The sequence below is a fragment of the Pan paniscus genome, chromosome X, assembly GCF_029289425.2.
Source record: "Pan paniscus chromosome X, NHGRI_mPanPan1-v2.0_pri, whole genome shotgun sequence".
NCBI classification, from domain to species: Eukaryota; Metazoa; Chordata; class Mammalia; order Primates; family Hominidae; genus Pan; species Pan paniscus.
In genome coordinates, this window is record NC_073272.2 from 122969265 (window position 1) to 122988577 (window position 19313).

At 42.4% G+C, this 19313-nt stretch overlaps 1 pseudogene; it reads left to right on the forward strand.

Annotated features, from left to right (window-relative positions):
* The first annotated feature begins 17864 nt into the window (after positions 1-17864).
* On the forward strand, positions 17865-18740 carry LOC106634323 (histone H3.3A-like; annotated as a pseudogene).
* The last annotated feature ends 573 nt before the right edge of the window (positions 18741-19313 follow it).

The window sequence follows — 19313 nt, forward strand, 5'->3', positions numbered from 1 at the left end:
TGCTTATAATCTGCCACCTGCCAATTTCTTCACCCTTGTTGCTATTCACTAAGACCTAGTCATATGCAACTTTTTATTTTTATTTTTTGTTTCAAACTCATTTTAGGTTCAGGGAGTACATGTGCGGTTTTTCTATGTAGTTAAATTGCATGTCATTTTTAACATTAAGGGTTTGGTGTACAGATTCTTTTGTCACCCACATAATAAGCATAGTAAGTGATAGTTTTTTGACCCTGATCCTCCTCCCACCCTCCACCCTCAAGTAGGACCCAGTGTCTATTGTTCCCTTCTTTGTGTCTATGTGTACTCAATGTTTAGCTCCCTTCATAAGTGAGAACATATGGTATTTGGTTTTCTATTCCTGCATTAATTTGTTTAGTATAACGGCATCCAGCTCCATCCATATTGCTGTAAAGGACATGGTCTCATTATTTTTTATAACACCATAGTATTCCATGGTGTATATGTAACACCATTGATAAGGATTTAGGTTGATACCATGTCTTTGCTATTGTAAGTAGTGCTGCAATGAACATACACGTGCATGTGTCTTTATGGTAGAACACTTTATATTCCTTTGGGTAGATGCCCAAAAATGGAATTGCTGGGTCAAATGGTAGTTCCGCTTTAAATTCTGCAAACTGCTTTCCACAGTGGCTGTACCAATTTACTTTCCTATCTGCAATGTATAAGAGTTCCTTTTTTCCTGCAACCTCACCAGCATCTGTTATTTTTTGACTTTTTAATAATAGCCATTCTGACTGGTGTGAGATGGTATCTTATTGTAGTTTTTATTTGCATTTCTCTAATTATCAGTGATGTTGAGCTTTTATCATATGCTTGTGAGCCACATGTATGTCTTCTTCGGAGAAGTGTCTGTTCTTGTCTTTTGCTCATTTTTTAATGGAGTTGTTTTTTGCTTATTGAACTGTTTAAGTTCTTTGTAGGTTCTAGATATTACATCTTTGTTTGATGCACAGTTTGTGAATATTTTCTCCCATTCTGTAGGTTGTCTATTTTATTGATAGTTTATTTTGTTGTGCAGAAGGTCTTTAGTTTAATTAGGTCCCATTTGTCAATTTTTGCTTTTGTTGCAATTGCTTTTGGAGACATTGTCATGAAATCTTTGCCATGGCCTATGTCCAACATGGTATTTCCTAGGTTTCTCCCAGGGTTTTTATAGTTTTAAGTTTTACCTTTAAATATTTAATCCATCTTGGGTTGATTTTCATATGTGGTGAAAGGAAGGGGTCCAGTTTTTACCTTCTGCATGGGGCTACCAAGTTATGCCAGCATAATTTTTTGAATAGGCAGTCCTTTCACCATTGTTTGTTATTGTCAACTTTGTTGAAGATTAGATGGTTGTAGGTGTGTGGCTTTGTTTGTGAGTTCCCTAACCTGTTCCATTGGTCTGTGAGTCTGCTTTCTTACCAGTATCATGATGTTTTGGTTACTGTAGCCTTGTAGTAGAGTTTGAAGTCAGATAATGTGATGCCTCCAGCTTTGTCCTTTTGCTTATGATTGCTTTGTCTATTCGAGCTTTTTGTTGTTGTTGTTGTTCCATATGAATTTTAGAATAGTTTTTTCTAATTCTGTGGAAAATGTGGTTGGTAGTTTGATAGGAGTAGCATTGAATCTGCAAATCGCTTTGGACAGTATGGCCTTTTAATAATATTGATTCTTCCAATTCATGGAATTTTTTTATTTTTTTTTATTTTTTTATTTTTTGAGATGGAGTCTCGCTCTGCCACCCAGGCTGGAGTGCAGTGGTGCGATCTCGGCTCACTGCAACCTCCGCCTCCCAGGTTCAAGCGACTCTCCTGCCTCAGTCTCCTGACTAGCTGGGACTACAGGTGCCCGCCACCACACCCAGCTAATTTTTTGCTTTTTGGTAGAGATGGGGTTTCACCGTGTTAGCCAGGATGGTCTGGATCTCCTGACCTCGAGATCTACCTGCCTCAGCCTCCAAAAGTGCTGGGATTACAGGCGTGAGCCACCGCGCCTGGCCTTTTTTGCATTTTTTTTGTATCATCTCTGATTTATTTGAGCAGTGTTCTGTAATTCTTATTACCTCCCTGGTTAGTTGTATTCCTAGGTATTTTATTCTTCTTGTGGCAATTGTGAATGAGTCTGCATTCTTGATTTGGCTCTCAGCTCAGATGTTGGTGTATAGAAATGCTACTGATTTTTGTACGTTGATTTTTTGTATCTTGAAACTTTGCTGAAGTTGTTTATCAGATCTAGGAGGTTTGAGGCAGATACTATGAAGTTTTCTATGTATAAAATCATATTTTCTGTGAAGAGAGATGATAGTTTGACTTCTCTACCTATTTGGATGCCTTTTATTTCTTTCTCTTGCCTGAATGCTCTGTCTAGGACTTCCAGTACTATGTTGAATAAGAGTGGTGAAACTGGGCATCCTTGTCTTATTCCAGTTCTCAAGGGGAATACTTCCATCTTTTGCCTGTGCAGTATGATGTTGGCTGTGGGTAGAAATGGTTCCAGCTCTTCATTATATACCTGGTAGAATTCAGCTGTGAATCTGTCTGGACCAGGGCTTTTTCTGCTTGGCAGGCTTTTTATTACTGATTCAATTTAAGAACTCGTTATTCATCTGTTCAGCATTTCAATTTCTTCCTGAGATGCTTTCCTCAGCTTGGTCCATGTTACTGTTTGTACTTCTGATTGTATTATGAAATTCTTGCGGTGAGTTTTTCAGCTCTATCAGATTAGCGTGGTTTTTTTCAAAACGGCTATTTCATCTTCCATCTCTAGTATCATTTTATTGGATTCATTAAATTCTTTGGATTGGGTTTCAATTTTCTCCTGAATCTTGATGATCTTCATTACTATCCAGATTCTGAATTCTATGTCTGTCATTTCAGCCATTTCAGGCTGGTTCAGAACCATTGCTGGGGAGTTAGTGTGGTCACTGAAAGGTAATAAGACACTCTGGTTTTTGGGGTTGCCAGAGTTCTTGCATTGGTTCTTTCTCAATTGTAAGGGCTGATATTCCTTTAATCTTTGAATTTGCTGTCCTTTTAATGGAGCTTTTCCTTTTATATTCTTTGATGTCCTTGAGGGTTTGACTGTGGTATAAGTTGGTTTCAGTTGACTGGCTTCATTTCTGGATAATTTCAAGTGGCCAAGGCTCAGCTCAGCACCCCTGGGCTGCATGCTGTAACAGTGGGGGACTAGGACCAGGGCCATGGCTTTGTTCTCTGGACCCTCGAGTTGAGCATCTACTGTGCTGGAGGGGCTGAGGTGTTTCCATTCCACTAACAACACTCCAATAGGGGAGGAGGATGCTGGCAAAAGCATTTCATTGGGGCTGTGGCAGGGGGTCTATGTGCATGTGCTGGTGGCAGCAGGGCAGTAGCGCAGTGAGATCTACATGCACGCACATGCTCCAGTAGTGGCAGGGTGGTGGGGACTGCATGCATGCACTTGCATCAGCAGTGGCGATGTGGCAGGGTCCACGCATGTGAGCACTGGCAGCAGCAGCACAATGGGGTCCACTTGTATGCACTGGCAGCAGCCACATGGTGGGATCCATGTGCACAAGTGCACTGCCGGTGGTGGTGCAGCAGAGTCTACATGCATGCCAGTGGCGATAGGGCAGCAGTGTGGCAGGACCCACCATGGGTCAGCAATGGGGCAGCAGTGCGGCAGGGTTCATGTGTGTGCATGTGCACAGGTGGCAGGACAGTGAGGTCTGCATGCACATGCTCACACCAGTGGTGGTGAGGCAGTGGTGGCAAAGTCCATGGGCACTGGTGGCAATGGAGTGAGTAGCAAGGTCCATATGCACACAAGCTGGCAAAGCAGTGGGGGTAGGCTGCAAGCAAGTGTGTGCTGGCAAAGCAATGAAGGGAGGCTGTGGGTTGATGCACGTTGGCAGGGGCCCATCTGCTCAAACCCTCTGATGGTTAGCTGGGCCTGCCAGTGAAGGAGCTATGGCAGCAGCCACCAGGAAGTGCACCAGTTTGGCATCTGAGGCTGCGCTGCAAACAGGTGTGGCCATGCAGGGATGCTGGGAGATGGCAGCAGACAGGAGGGTGTTCAGATCAGACTTGCCCATTCCACAATCAAGATAGCCCTGTTCTGTCCAGGTCCAACAGTCAACAAAGGCCAAAGCCACCTAGAGGACCGTGGCAAGCCTCAGGGGATGGGCATCCCTGGCCATGTTCCATTGCAGCCATTCTCAAACCAAACCCTTGGGGCTCCACACAGTCTGGAGTCCTGTCCCTGCCACATCTCCAAGTACCTATCCCTGTCAGCTTAAATATCTGTTGGGGTCTTGGGTCTCCTGCAGCTAAGATTCCAATGGTCCTTTAAGACAGTGGGCCACTTCTCACCTATTTAACTCATCCTTTCCCCAGGAGCCACTGGGGGCCAGGAATGAGCCCTGATGTTTGGCAGCCCTGTGCAGGGTTCCCAGCTTCCTCCCCCTTCAGCCCAGGGTAGGTGTCCTCCCTCTATCCACTCTCAACGTCTTCCTTCTGAAGATTCACTCAGAGTGTGCTAGTCTTCTTGATGGTCTCATCTCTCAGTGGGTGATACTCTTCCTGGTTGTGTCTTGTTGGCCATCTTGGTTCTCCTCCATATACAACTATTTAAAATTCCTGGCCTTGCCATGTCTTTTCATGTTTTCATGTTTTTGCACATGCTTCTCTATTTGCTTTTATGCCTGACTAGTTTGTACTCTGTCTTTAAGACTAACTTAGCATTGTTTCCTCTGGGAAGACTTGTCTAACTGTGTTAGGGACCTTTCCTTTTTGCTCCCATCACAGTAGTACTTACCTACCTCATTGTGCTGTAATGAAATATTATTTTCCCTACTGGGTCATGCACTGAGACCATGGGAAGAGTCTCTTGTAGTCATTTACATAGCTGGAACAGAGTTGTAAATGTTTGATGGGCAAATGAATGAAATGTGGAAGTGGGGAAAAAAACAGGCATAACTTAGGAAGTAGTGTTGACAGAGAAGAGGTGCCACCTTATATGATACAAAATGCAAAATCTCCCAGACTTTCTGTCCAAAAAGGCCCACCTTCCACATAATCAATCGGTCAGCAAAAGCAGTTGTCCATAACTGGTCATCTTTTCCAGGTCTCTCTTCTCCCAAAAGAAGCTCTACCTTATCTCCCACCAGCCAGGCAGCCTAACCTTCAGATTCCCTTGGATGTGGAGTATCTCTTGCACCACCACTATGGATGCCCTCCCTGGCCAATGCCAAGCTACTGCACCGCAGCTAGGTCCTAAATTGATTCATAGGACACTCAGGCATGCAAATCTAATCTCCTTTGTGAGGCTTACCCACTGGATAGTGGAGGAGAAATAGAAATTGTAGTCTAAACGAATAGATTTAGCTCATACACAGTGGTATTAAGTTCAGTCAATGTCGAAGTCATAGTGATCCATCCCTCATATTCCCCTTCAATCAATGATTTACTGCCCAGCTATAAGGAGTGTAGTTGGCTGATAGCTGTTAGCATCTTCAGAATCTGCCAGGGATTTAGAATATGGATCATACTCTTCTTGGGACATCTAGCAACTAATGACTGAGCAAAGTGGTGATAAGCAAGGTCACACTCCCTGGGGGTGATCCCCAGTGAATGACCAAGCAAAGCAGTGGTACAAAAGCCTAGCTATTCCCACCCAACATGGGACTTCTCTAATGAGCAATCTTTGCTCCAGAGAGCCCCCTCGGGCTGGCAGAGACTTTGTCAAGACACAACCAGGAAGAGCACCACCCACTGCATATCTTCTGATGGCTCCCCCTCGTCAATCCTTCTTTGTCTCTATTTCTTCACAGGTGTTATTCCCTAATAAATTTTTGCACTCCTAATTCCTCTGAATCTGCTTCCTTGAGAAGCCAACCTGTAACTTTTGGTGCCAGAAGTGGCCCAAGAAAGGAAGCCATAAGATGTTGTGTGGATATTGGATTCATCAGCACCTGTCTGGCATTAAGGACCCCATTCCTGATGGAAAGTTATGCACAGAGAGCCCCTGACACAAGACAGAGTCCCAATGTCTAAATATTTCTCCTGTGGTGTTTCAGGAGAACACACCAGTAAGGAGAATTCATTAGCTCATGGAATGACTCAAGCATTTCAAATGTATGCGAGAAATATAAGTATAAAGAAAATGGAATCTTATACTTTTATTTAGTTACATTGATGCCCTGCTGAAGGGAAATAACAACTAAAAACTAAATGTGCGAACACAAAATCTCTTTAGTAGCTTACAAAGAAGACCTAATTTCATGCAATGGGTGAGCATAAAAAGTTGAAGACAAAACCCAGGATCTGATCATTAGAGTGGCTGAACTTCAAGGATAGCTGAATGCTCAACTGAGGCAGATATGTTATGCCAAAGTCGGGGTCCTAGTTGTGAAAACTTAGGACCCTGACACAGGGGATGGGGACATCTAAGTGGATGCTCCTGAAGATTTTGACTCCCCAGCCCTCTCAAAAGCTTCTGAGCCTGTAGAAGTGCCTCATGCTTGCCCAATAAAAGCTAGTACTTCTTCTGTATGAGAAGACACTACATAGATCTTTCCACCACAAAGCAGCAGGCCTATAAGCAGCAAAACATTTCCACAATCAATCTGGACCTGACTGGGGAGGAAAAGGACTATATCCCAAAGGAACTGCCAGCAGGTACTAAGAGGAATCAAGGGAGGTCCCATGGGACTATGTTCTGAAGGTGCTTGACCAAGGAGAGCTTTCTTGTAAGACCGGATAAGGGAGAGTTTGTTGGTTTGGGGCCACTCTCTTAGAATACAAGACTTAACACCCTAACAGAGACACCAGAAGTTGGTGTAACTTGCTGCTAAGGTGGCTCCTATAAGCCTGGGAAAAAAAACAGCCCACACTGAGAGACGTTAAAATTCCTGAATTGCTGTGGCACATGCCAGAGAAAGAAATTAAAAGGCTGGGAGAAGCGGGCATGTTGGAGTGGATATGAAGCCAGAAGATCCACTGGAGGATTATGTCACATAGGAGAACCCAGAAGACACATCATTCACCTAGCCCATCAGGAATACTGGTGAAAGGGGCAGCAGGATCACCAAGAAGTTCAGTGGTGGCTCTCCTCTGCAGGCCAAAGCAGATGATAAGAGATGTGATTCCTTGATTTGTTGATAGAAATGGAAATGATTGCCAAACCTCCCAACCCTGGCAATAGAGACCAAGTGATAGCACTCCACCACCAGAAGCCCAGGGGTTTGTAATTATTATAATAACATACACAATTAGATTGGCAACCAAGTGGGCCTGATATGGGCCTGATAGAATACTGCATCCCTAAAGGCAAAATAGACAGCAGCCAAAAGGGTATTGCTTAACATATATAATTTTTTAAAAGAGTAAGCATAAATGAGCAGGAACTAGGTCAGTCTCCCCAATTAAAACGCCATAATTTCTAGTTTAGTTTCCAGACCTGAGCTAATTTTCCATCCCAGAACACACCTATTAGAGAGATGGCCTCCAGTGGAAAGAGCCCTGCATTACAAGTCTTTCCCCCAGTCCTTACCAAAAGGACCCCACAGCCATCTACTTGGCAAATTTACTGTACATTTATTGTACATAAGGTACATTTACTGTACACTAGAAAAAGAGGCATATCCAGATATTAGACCTGGGGTCTGAGTGGACACTGATACTTGCAGACATGAAGCATCATCATGTCCGCTTGTTAAAGGGGGGTCATCTGGGTGTCAAGTAATAAAAAATTCCTAGCCAAAGCATCACTTACAATGGAGCCACTGTATCTGCTGACTCACATGATGGTCATTTTCCTGGTCCCTGAATGTATAGTTGGAATGGACATATTTGGCAGTTGAAGTAGCCCCCACATCGGGTCCTTGGCCATAATGAAGGTTAAATAGGAATTTCTGAAGCTGCTCCTCCTCCTCCTGCAAGAGACTAAGATAATAAACCAAAACCAGTATCAAATCTGAAGGAGGATTATGGAAATTTTTGCCCCTTGTAAAGATTTAAACAATGCAAGGGAGAGCAAGATGGCCAAATAGAAGCCTTTACCAATTGTCCTCCCCTACAAAAACACCAACTTGAACAACTATCCACACAATAAAGCACCTTCATAATAACCAAAACTCAGGTGAGTGATCAAAGTACCTGGTTTTAACTTCATATCACAGAAAGAGGCACTAAAGAGGGTAGGAAAGACAGTCTTGAATTGCTGATGCTACCCCTCCCCAATCCCCAGGTAGCAGCCAGGTAGCACGGAGAAAGAATCTGTGCCCTTGGGGGAGGGAGAGCACAGTGATTTGGGGACTTTTCATTGGAACTCAGTGCTGCCTATCACAGCAGAAAGCAACATCAGGTAGAATTCAACCAGTGCCCACCCACAGATGGAGCATTTAGACTAGCCCTATCCAGAGGGGAATTGCCCATCCCAGCAATCAGAACCTGAGTTCCAGCTAGCCTCACTACAGCAGGTCAAAGTGCTCTGGGGTCCTAAATAAAATGGAAAGGCAGCCTAGGCCACAAAGACTGCAATTCCTAGACAAGTCCTGGTTCCGTGCTGGGCTCAGAGCCAGTGGATTTTGGGTGCATACAAATTAATGAGACACCAGCTGGGGTAGCCAAAGGAGTACTTGTGCCATCCCTCCCACAACCCTCAACAGCAAAGTCACAGCTCCAGAAGAGACTCCTTCCCTCTGCTTGATGACAGAAGGAAGAGCAAAGAGGACTTTGTCTTACAACTTGGATACCAGCTCAGCCACAGTAGGATAGGGCACTAGGCAGAGTCCTGAGGCCCCCAGTCCAGGCCCTAGCTCCCAGACATTTCTAGGCACGCCCTGGCCAAGAAGGGAGTCCTCTGCCTTGAAGTAAAGGACCCAGTTCTGGTAGCAAGCATGATCTGCTGACTAAAGAGTCCTTGCGCCCTGAATAATCAGCAGTGACTCCAGGTAATATATCAAGGGCCTTGAATGAGCCTCAGAGATGTGCTGGCTTCAGTTGTGACCCAACACATTCCTAGCAGTGGTGGCTATGGAGACCGACTCCTGCTTGAGAAAAAAGGAAAGAAGAGTAAGGGAACTTTGTCTTGCAGCTTAGATACCAGCTCAGACACTGTGATGGAGAACCTAATGGGCCCTTAGGGTCCCCCATTCCAAGACATGGCTCTTAGGTGGCATTTCTGGACCTGCCCTAGGCAGAAGGGAGCCCAGTTCCCCGAAGGGTGAGTCTCAGTACAGGCAGCAGTCACCACAATCTGACTGAAGAGCCTTGAGCTTTAAGGGAACATTGGTGGCAGCCTGGCAGCATTCCCCATGGTCCTGAGGTGGCAGTGACCATGAGGTAAGGCTCCTCTGCGTTTGGTAATGGAAGGGAAGACTGAGAAGGACTGTGTCTTGTGGTTCAAGTTCCAGCTCAGCCACAATACAATAGAATACCAGGTAGACTTCTAAGGTTCTTTACTCTAGTCCCTGACTCCCGGGCATCCATGTGCAGAAGAATGAAACTAGACCCCTATCTCTCACCAAATACAAAAATCAAATCAAAATGGATTAAAGACTTGAATCTAAGACCTCTGACTATAAAATTACTACAAGAAAACATTGGGGAAACTCACCAAGATATTGGTCTGGGCAAAGACTTGAACAATGCAGCAGAGCCACAGGCAACCAAAGCAAAAATGGATAAAGGAGATCACTTAAAATTAAAAAGCTTCTGCACAGAAAACGAAAATCAACAAAGTGAAAAGGCAACCCACAGGATGGGAGAAAATATTTCCAAACTACCCATCTGACAAGGGATTAATAACAAGAATATATAAAGCACTTGATCCAATAACAAAAAAAAACTAATACTCTAATTAAAATATGGACAAAAGACCTGAATAGAAATTTCTCAAAAGAAGGCATACAAATGGCCAACAGGTATATGAAAAAATGCTCAACAACACTAATCATCAGAGAAATGCAAATCAAAACTACAATGAAATACCATCTCACCCCACTTAAAATGGCTTATATCCAAAAGACAGGTAATAACAAATGCTGGTTAGGAATTGCTGAAAAGGGAACACTTATACACTGGTGGTGGGAATGTAAATTAGTACAATCACTATAGCCAACAGTTTAGAGGTTCCTCAGAAAACTAAAAATAGAGCTACCATGTAATCCAGCAATCCCACTGCTGGGTATATACCCAAAAGAAAGGAAATCAGTATATCAAAGAGGTGTCTACACTCCTATGTTTGTTGCAGCACTGTTTACAATAGCTAAGATTTGGAAGCAACATAAGTGTCCATCAACAGATGAATGGATAAAGAAAATGTGGTACATATACACAATGGAGTACTATTCAGCCATAAAAAAGAATGCGATCCTGTCATTTGCAATAACATGGATGGAACTAGAGGTCATTATGTTAAGTGAAATAAGCCAGGCACAGAAAGACAAACATCACTGTTCCCACTTATTTGTGGGAGCTAAAAATCAAAACAATTGAACTCATGGAGCTATACTGAACTCATGGAGATACAGAGTAAAATAATGGTCACCAGATGCTGAGAAGGGTAGTGGGGTTTGGGCAGTGGAAATGGAGATGGTTAATGTACACAAAAAAAATAGGAAGAACAAATAAGAGTGTTGGTGGCAAAACAGGGTGATTATATTCAATAATAATTTAGTTGTACATTATAAAATAACTTAAAAAGCATAATTTGATCATTTGCAACATTAAGGATAAATGCTTTAGGTGATGGATATCCCATTTACCCTGATGTGGTTATTACATATTGTATGCCTGTGAAAAATAAAGTAAAATAGCTCATGGATAGGAAGAATCAATATCGTGAAAATGGCCATACTCCCCAAGGTAATTTATAGATTCAATGCCATCCCCATCAAGCTACCAATGACTTTCTTCACAGAATTGGAAAAAACTACTTTAAAGTTCATATGGAACCAAAAAAGAGCCTGCATTGCCAAGACAATCCTAAGCCAAAAGAACAAAGCTGGAGGCATCATGCTACCTGACTTCAAACTATACTACAAGGCTACAGTAACCAAAACAGCATGGTACTGGTACCAAAACAGAGATATAGAACAATGGAACAGAACAGAGGCCTCAGAAATAATACCACACACCTAAAACCATCTGATCTTTGACAAACCTGACAAAAACAAGAAATGGGGAAAGGATTCCCTATTTAATAAATGGTGCTGCAAAAACTGGCTAGCCATATGTAGAAAGCTGAAAATGGATCCCTTCCTTACACCTTATACAAAAATTAATTCAAGATGGATTAAAAACTTAAATGTTAGACCTAAAACCATAAAAACCCTAGAAGAAAACCTAGGCGATACCATTCAAGACATAGGCATGGGCAAGGACTTCATGACTAAAACACCAAAAGCAATGGCAACAAAAGCCAAAATTGACAAATGGGATCTAATTAAACTAAAGAGCTTCTGCACAGCAAAAGAAACTACCATCAGAGTGAACAAGCAACCTACAGAATGGGAGAAAATTTTTACAGTCTACCCATCTGACAAAGGGGTAATATCCAGAATCTACAAAGAACTTAAACAAATTTACAGGAAAAAATCAAACAACCCCATCAAAAAGTGGGCCAAGGATATGAACAGACACTTGAGAAGACATTTATACAACCAACAGACACATGAAAAACCACAATGAGATACCATCTCACACCAGTTAGAATGGCGATCATTAAAAAGTCAGGAAACAACAGGTGCTGGAGAGGATGTGGAGAAATAGGAACACTTTTACACTGTTGGTGGGACTGTAAACTAGTTCAGCCATTGTGGAAGACAGTGTGGCGGTTCCTCAAGGATCTAGCACTAGAAATACTATTTGGCCCAGCCATCCCATTACTGGGTATATACCCAAAGGATTACAAATCATGCTGCTATGAAGACACATGCACACATATGTTTATTGTGACACTATTCACAATAGCAAAGACTTGGAACCAACCCAAATGTCCATCAGTGATAGACTGGATTAAGAAAATGTGGCACATATACACCACAGAATACTATGCAGCCACAAAAAAGGATGAGTTCATGTCCTTTGTAGGGACATGGATGAAGCTGGAAACCATCATTCTGAGCAAACTATCACAAGGACAGAAAACCAAACACCACATGTTCTCACTCATAGGTGGGAATTGACCAATGAGAACACTTGGACACAGGATGGGGAACATCACACACTGGGGCCTGTCGTGGGGTGGGGGGAGGGGGGAGGGATAGCATTAGGAGATATACCTAATGTAAATGACGAATTAATGGGTGCAGCACACCAACATGGCACATGTATACATATGTAACAAACCTGCACATTGTGCACATGTACCCTAGAACTTAAAGTATAATAAAATAAAAATAAAAAAACAAAAATAAAGAAAAATAAAGTAAAATAGCTAAAAGAGTATAACTGAATTGTTTGTAACACAACAAAATCATAAATGCTTGAGGTGATGGATACCCCATTTACCCCGATGTGATTATTACAAATTGTATGCCTGTAAAAAATAAAATAACTAAAAGAGTATAATTGGGTTGTTTGTAACACAAAGAAAAGATAAATGCTTGAGGTGATAACACCTCATTTACCCTGATGTGATTATTATGCATGTATCAAAATATCTCATGCAACCCATATATATGTGTGTGTGTGTGTGTATATATATATATGTATATGTGTGTGTGTGTGTATATATATATATATACCTACTATGTACCCACAAAAATTAAAAAATAAAAAAGAAAGAATAGGATGTAGCTAAATAAATACACAAATAACACAAGGGAGGCAATTCTTATAATAGCCTCTTTAATTGAAAAATCTGGCCCTTCAACATCAGCTGACATAGGGCAGGAATGAGCCTGTCTTAGTATCTCTGCCATGCCCAGTCATTGGTACTTGGCTTCATTGCAAACACAGTGATAGATTTCAGAGCCCAGCAGCTGGGGCCTTTGGTCAGTTATGCTGTCATGGTTGAAGGTCTTCCAGGCCATCCTCATGGCAGCCATAATATATTTTTGTAAGAAATTCTACCAAAGCAAAATATGGTTGAGGTAGGTATCAAAAAAAATCTGACCCCTGAAGAAACTAGATAGATCTTGGAAAATGACTGTTGACTAGTGCAAACTCAATCACAACATAGCCCCATGGTTTCATGTACATGATATACAGCTGTTGGTTTGGCAAATGCCTTCTTTCCTATCCCAGTCAGGAACCAAGATCAGAAATATTGAGCATTCATATGGAAGAGACAACAAATATTTATACTTTTGCCTCAGTACTATGTTAATTCTTACACCTCTGTCATAATGGAATCCAAAGAGATGTGGAAATGTTAACTCTTACACCCTCTGTCATAATGAAATCCAAAGAGATGTGGATATCCCTCAGAATACTACATCGATTCCTTACATTGATTGACACCATTATGCTGATCCAGCAGGATGAGCAAGATAAGACTAACATACCAAGGAGGCCTTGGTAAGACACATGCTCCAGAAGGTAGAATATAAACCCTTTAAAGATTCAGGGACCTGATACTTCAGTATAGCTGTTAGGAAGTCTATTATCAAGGGCATGCAGGAATATCTCCTCCTAAGTAAAAGACAAATGGCCAAATCTTGTAGACCCTACTATAAAGAAATAAACACAATGCCTGATGGGTCTCTTTGGGTTCTGGAGGCAACACATTTCATACGTAGGAATATTGCTCTGGCCCATATAGTGGGTAAAGCAGAAGGCTACCAGTTTTGAGTAGGGCCCAGAGCAGGAAAGGGCTCTGCAGTAGACCAAACCTATAGTGCAAGCAACCTTGCTACTTGGGCCATACATCTGGCAGACCCTATGTTCTTGGAGATTCCGGTGTTGAAAAAAACATGCAAAGTGGAATTTATGGGAGAGATGTGGGAGAATCAAAGTGCACTTTGAGTTGCCCCTGGAGTTTTAGGGCAAGGCCATGCCAAACAACATACATATCACTTGAAAAATAGCTCCTGGCAAGCTATTAGTCCCTGATAGAGACAGAACAGTTAACCACAAAATAATGATAATGATCATGCATTTAGAAATGCCCACTATGAGCTGTGTCCTGTTAGACCCACCAAGTCTTAACATCAAGTAGGCCTAGCAGCAATCACAATAAATGTGGAAATGGTACATCCAGAACCTAGTGCAAGCTGAACCAGAAGACAGGCAAACTGCATGAGAACGTAGCCCCGACTGCCATATCACCCACTATAGCTGCTCTAGTGCCCTTCCCTCAACTCACACTGATGATCATATTGGAGGGTCCCATATGACCACCTGGAAGAGAAAGAAAACTTCCGAATTTGGTGTGTGGATGGGTTAGCTTGGGGTATGGGTGCAAGCCAAAAATGAAAAGTGGCTGCATTACAGCCTCACTCAGGAGCAGCCTTGAAAGACAGTGTTCTTCCCAGTGTAGACTCAAGAAAAAGAAAGACAGTAAAGAGGGAAAAATGTACCCAGTGGGCAGAACTATAGGAGGTGCACCTGATCATCTATTTTGTATGAGTGGAGACATGGTCCAAGGTTAGAATAAATGCAGACTTATAGCCAGTGATGAATGGCTGGGTCAGGGCCCGGAAAGAGAAAGATTGGAAAATTGGAGTAAACAGCTTCTAGGATTATTAGCATGTTGATTGACATATAGAAGTGGACACAAATTGTGACAATCTTTGTGTAAAATGTTAATGTCCATCAGAGGAGATCTACCATGAAAGAGGGACTAAACATCAAATAGCCTAAATGGTTGGCCAGTTGATGCTAACCAGCCTTCTTCATCACTCACCCCAACACTGGCAAAACAGGTTATGAAAGAAGTAGCATGGTGGTAGGGACAGGGGCTATGCATGGGCCCAAAGTATATGAACTTCCACTCACTTAGGGTGTTCTAGGTAGTTTTAAATATCTAAAATGCCAGTAACAGTAACCAGTGCTGAAGTCCTCATATGACACAATTCCCCAAGGAGAACAATCAGCCACTTGGTAGCAAGTTTACTACAGTGGGCTGCATCTATCCTGGAAGGGCCAGCAGTTCATCCTCACAGGGCTAGATACCTATTCTGGGTATGGGTTTACTTTTCCTGCCTGTAGAACCTCACCCAGAACCTGGGAGCTTATGAAATGCATGATCCACAACTATGGAATTCCACAGAGCACGGCATTCAACTAGGAGACCCATGTTACAGCAAAGGAGTTATGGGAATGAGCCTATGACCATGGGATACATCGATCATATTGCATACTACACCATCCAGAAGTAGCTGACCTCACAGAAAACTAAAATGGCCTCCTAAAGGCACGGTCTCAGAGGCAACACTCAGAAGGTATGAATTAAGTCAGAGATCACCATATGATACTGTGTTCTCTACAGGAATAATAAAAGGTTCAGAAAGCAAGGAGTGGAAGCAGGAATGGCCCTACTAAGCATCACTACCAATGACCCACTGCAGAATCTTGTGTTTCTGGTCCCTTAAACTCTAAGTTTTATAGTGTTAGAGGTCCTAGTTCCCAAAGGGAGTGCACTCTTACCAAGGGACACAACAGGATACCACTCAACTACAAACTATTACTGACAACTGGACACCTGGGCTTCTTGTGACCAGCAGCCAAGAAGAGGGCTCACCATCCTATCAGGCGTAATTGACACTAATCATCAGGAGAAGGTATGGATAATATTTCACAATGAGAATAGAGAGGAGTAAGTGTGGAGTTCAGATGACCCACCTGGGTGCCTCCTGGTACTCCCCTAACCCATTGTAACTATGAATAAACATATGCAGCAAATCCAGTCTGAGAAGGGTATGGTTACCAGGGACTCTGATCTTTTAGTAATGAGGGTTTGAGTCAGACACCAGACAAGCCACCAACACCTGCCAAGTTGGTAGCTGAGAGTGAGAGGAATTTAGAATGGATAGTGGAAGAGGGAGGCAATGAGTATCAGTTGAAGCCCAAGACCAGCTGAGGTAGGGTTGGAGAGCTGTACTTTATCCCACTAACCCTTCTCTTCTAAGAAAGGCTCACAAGAGACCTGAATGAACTTCTCCATGAACATGTATGGAGAAGCGGAGCAGCATGATACAAGGGGTGGACTGTGGCAGACCTACAGATGTGTCACTCAGATCCCTCTTCAAGAAAGGACTCACTTCACAGCTGTAAGGAGAGTAATTATTTCATAGCCACCTAGCTGTTAGCACCTTCAGGATTGGCTTCAGTTCTTGGGCCAAGGTCATGCTCTTCTTGGAGCAGCCCCTAGTCAATGACTGAAAAAGGCTGTGGTGCACAGATCTAGCCATTTCTGTCCAGTGCAGATGCTTCCAATGGGAATCTGTTTCAGAATTCCCCACTGGACTGACAGAAACTTTCTCAGGTGTGCATTGAGACTGATGGTGCCTCCTGCCCAATCCTGCTTCCTTTTCAATCACAGGCGTCACTCTCTAACAAATCTCAGTGACTACTTCCCAGAAAACCCATCCTTCCTGCAACAGTCCATTTTAAAATAACGTGCTCCATCTTTAGGAATTGTGCCCCTTGCCCCTACTCCAAATACTGGGGAAACTATGTGGCTTAAGTCACCTTGTAGTAGCAGAGGGTAAACAAGACTGCCAAGAGTAAAAGTGTTCCTTTTACTCTTCACTTTGCCTTTGACAAATATCCTGGTGAAATGCCAGGCTTCTCTAAAATGGCTCAGGCATTGAGGGTCCTACCATGGGCCTTCCTTTACTTCCAACTCCTGCCCCATACCTGACCCTCATCAGGGACCATGCCTTAATACTGATCACTTTATTGTGGAAATAAAAAGCCCTAAAATCATCTGAGAGAAACAGTTTGCAAGTCTTAATGTGGCTTTCCTCTCTTCTATTTTCTCTGGTGGGATTACTTACAGGCATAAATATGAAAAATACATATCACATGCGATGATTCACAATTATTAAAATTAAATAAGAGGAAATCTTTGGCATTCACATTCATTTTCTTATTCGGAAGAGACATCCCATTCTACTGATTGCAATATAAATAAGTTTGGAATAATGATTGTGATATTCCATTAAACTAATGGATTCAATCTCATAAGTCATTTTTATGGATAAAATTTAACATACTGTATTAATTCCAAACAGAATACATGTGCAGTTTTTAACAGGAAACTAGATTACTACATGTAATGTCAACAGTCATTACTTCCTGGTGTTATTTACCTGATCCCAATTTCCTAGCTAATATCACTGTGTGTGTAATGAATAATGCACTGTGGAAATGTACACTGTGCAAAAACACACTATATATAGTACAGTTATTAGCGTGGACATCACCTAATAAAATAGTTTGCATTTCTTCCCTGCCTCCCACCCCCTTCCCACTATTTTTAATGTAATATATACCTGGAAGAAACACTTCAGAGGGGGGGAAGGACGTCCAAAGTGAGCAACTTTTTATAACTATTTATTTACTATTAAGATGTAAATGAGCATACAAGTAATAACCACCCAGATCAAGCAAGAAATGGAAAGCTTTCAACACCCCCAGAAAGCTCTCTTGTGCCCCCTCACCATCTATACCTAGGAAGTAGCCACTATTTTAATTTGTATCACCACAGATTCGTTTCAAAGTGAGCAACTTTTAAAAACTGTAAATTCGGTGCTTAAAAATCTCCTAAAGCAAAGACTGAAGTTATTTGTCACTATTGCAAAAACAGGAAAAGTCCAGCACTCAGCAGTGAGGCTTAACAACAATAACTTTCAGTTTTTCAGGTGGCTGACTGGCTAGTTAAAAATTATCCAAACCTGGTGTTCGCAGGCGCCGCCGCGCCGCCGCGCCGCGGTCGCTCTCCAACGCCAGCGACGCCTCTCGCTCGCCGAGCTCCAGCCGAAGGAGAAGGGGGGTAAGTAAGGAGGTCTCTGTACCATGGCTCCTACAAAGCAGACTGCCCGCAAACCGACCGGTGGTAAGCACCCAGGAAGCAACTGGCTACAAAAGCCGCTCGCAAGAGTGCGCCCTCTACTGGAGGGGTGAAGAAACCTCATCGTTACAGGCCTGGTACTGTGGCGCTCCGTGAAATTAGATGTTATCAGAAGTCCACTGAACTTCTGATTCGCAAACTTCCCTTCCAGCGTCTGGTGCGAGAAATTGCTCAGGACTTTAAAACAGATCTGCGCTTCCAGAGCGCAGCTATCGGTGCTTTGCAGGAGGCAAGTGAGGCCTATCTGGTTGGCCTTTTTGAAGACATTAACCTGTGTGCTATCCATGCCAAACGTGTAACAATGATGCCAAAAGACATCCAGCTAGCACGCCGCATACTTGGAGAACGTGCTTAAGAATCCACTATGATGGGAAACATTTCATTCTCAAAAAAAAAAAAAAATTCTCTTCTTCCTGTTATTGGTAGTACTGAACGTTAGATATTTTTTTCCATGGGGTCAAAAGGTACCTAAGTATATGATTGCGAGTGGAAAAATAGGGGATAGAAATCAGGTATTGGCAGTTTTTCCATTTTCATTTGTGTGTGAATTTTTAATATAAATGCGGAGACATAAAGCATTAATGCAAGTTAAAACGTTTCGGTGAACAAGTTTCAGCGGTTCAACTTTATAATAATTATAAATAAACTTGTTAAATTTTTCTGGACAATGCCAGCATTTGGATTTTTTTAAAACAAGTAAATTTCTTATTGACGGCACAAAAAAAAAATTATCCAAATCTCCAACCTTACTTCTCCCTTTAGAGTGTTTAAATCAGTAATCAGTTCCTTTGCTTTTTTTTTTTTTTTAATCTCTGCCCTTCCTCACCCCTCCATTCTGCCTCTCTGGTCACCACTTCCTACACCAAGTGGAGTTCTGGCTTTTGAGAGTTAATCGTACACATCTCTTCTGAACTCCATATTCAGTGATGTTCAATTGGTAGCTTAAAATTGGTAGCCATGGTGGAAGTATTTACACAACAGAAAAAACTGCAAATGCTATACCTCTGGGCCCTGCTGCCCCCAGTGATGATTGCTAAATGTTTATCAGGACACCACCAGGCCACTATAATACACACACACACACACACACACACACAATACATTCAAATTATGCCAAATGCCTCAAAGAGCTTTGGGGATTAAAAATGCTATCCAGTCACACAAAACAAAACCAATCACAGAAGATTAGTAGGAGCAAGTTTCAACTCGGCCAGTCTTTTCAGATTCATACTAGCTTGCCACTGGTGGTGGTTTGGTTTTGCATCAATTGTCACTTTGTGAATTGGTTCTACAATATGTAA